Source organism: Dipodomys ordii, unplaced genomic scaffold, assembly GCF_000151885.1.
Source record: "Dipodomys ordii isolate 6190 unplaced genomic scaffold, Dord_2.0 Scaffold282, whole genome shotgun sequence".
In the NCBI taxonomy this organism is placed as follows: domain Eukaryota; kingdom Metazoa; phylum Chordata; class Mammalia; order Rodentia; family Heteromyidae; genus Dipodomys; species Dipodomys ordii.
The window spans coordinates 295,701-297,592 of NW_012267498.1; positions in this window are offsets into that span (position 1 = coordinate 295,701).

The window sequence follows — 1,892 nt, forward strand, 5'->3', positions numbered from 1 at the left end:
CTAATAATTCCAACTCAATTGTCTGGTTCACTTGTTCCATCATGGAGAAGAGAGATTCTGTAGTGCTTTTGCTGCAAATACCAACTATGGGAGGTCCCTGACAACTTCTAAATGACATCTATTCTGTCTACTCTAAAGGAGATGTGTGGCTGGTAGGCTAGGAAGAAGAGATTTGGCTATTTATGGTCTAACCAGCCTGCAGTGGTAAATGTCAGGGGGCTTTAGGCAGCTTCTCTCTTTTTCTGTGGCTGCTAGACCCACTCAAGGACAGCTTCCAATGCATGTAAAGCAGAGGGAAGGTGTTCTTCCAGTTAAGTGTATCAACTTCTATAAAGTTGTCCCTGAGCTGTCATTCTACTTGGTATTGCTGAATGGTTACTACATAGGTAAAAGGGACTGTCTAGGCTTCTTCTCAGACCACAGGGATGCGTGAGAAAAGAACATTTGACTACTGAAAAAGAGGTCCCTGATTCAAGTCTAGGTTATCTTTTTTCTTGTCAGAAGACTATTATTGTTTAAGTCTCATTGCTTGCTATAAATCTGTATAAGTGATTATGTACAGTTGATTGACTTTTAGTAGGCCAAATGAATCTAGAAATTTGCCTATTTTGCTGGGCGCTGGTGGCTCCCGCCTGTAATCCTAGCTACTAAGGAGGCTGAGATCTGAGGATCGCGGTTCAAAACCAGACCAGGCAGGAGAGACCGTGAGACTCCTATCTCCAATAAAACCTCCAGAAAACTGGAAGTGGCACTGTAGCTCAAGTGGTAGAGCACTCGCCTTGAGCTGAAGAGCTGAGGGACAGCGCCCAGGCCCAGAGTTCAAGCCCCATGGATGACCAAAAAAAAAGAAATTTGCCTATTTTAAAGTTTCCAATTTGATTGAATATAGATTTTTATAATATTTCCTCTGGGTCCTCTGGATTTCAGTGGTGTTTTTTATACCCCCTTTCTCATTTTTAATTTTACTAAGTTGTTACTTTTCCATCTTCTGTGTGGTCAGACTGGCCAGGTATTTCTCAATGTTATTTATCTTCTCAAAGAAGCAACTTTTTGTTTCATTGGGGTTTTTTTTGTATATTGTTTCTGCATTTAGTTTTTTAAATTTCTGCCTTTAACTTTTATTATTTATTTCCACTTTACATTTTTTATTTGGCCTGTTCTTCTTTTTCTAGGAGCTTGAGGTGCATCACTATAATATCTGCCTGAGACCTTTCTGGGTTTTTTTGGCTTTTGTTTTTGCTTTTATTTTTGGTGTCAGTCCTGGGGCTTGAACTCAGGGACTGGATGCTGTCCCTAACAATTTGTGCTCAAGAATAGTGTTTTGCTTCTGAGCACATCTGACCACAGTTCCACTTCCAGCTTTTCTCTAGGTAACTGGAGATAGGCATGTCATGGACTTTCCTGCCAGGCTGGCTTTAAACTATAATCCTCAGGTCTCAACCTCTTGAGTAGCTGGGATTACAAGTGTGAGCTGCCTACACCAGTCTGTTTTTTTTTTTAACAAAAGGGTAATATCTATAAACTTTCCTTTTGGTATTGACTTACTGCACGTCCAAAAATTTGGTAAGCTGTGCTTTAAAAAGATTTTAAGAATTTTTATTTCTTCTATGGCCTATTGGTCAACAACTTTTTGTTCAATATCTATGTGTTGTAATACATTCTGTAATTTCTTTGGCTGCTCATTTCTAGTCTCATTCCATTGTTGTCTGATAGAGAACAAGCATCATTTCAATTTTAATATATATTCTAAGATCATATTTTAGAAAATACAATCTACTTTGCAGATTCATGAGATTCCAAAAAGAATGTGTATTGTACAATTGTTGGTGAAGTATTCTATAAATGTCTATTAGATCAATTTGTTCTACAGTATCATTTAATTATGCTGTTAT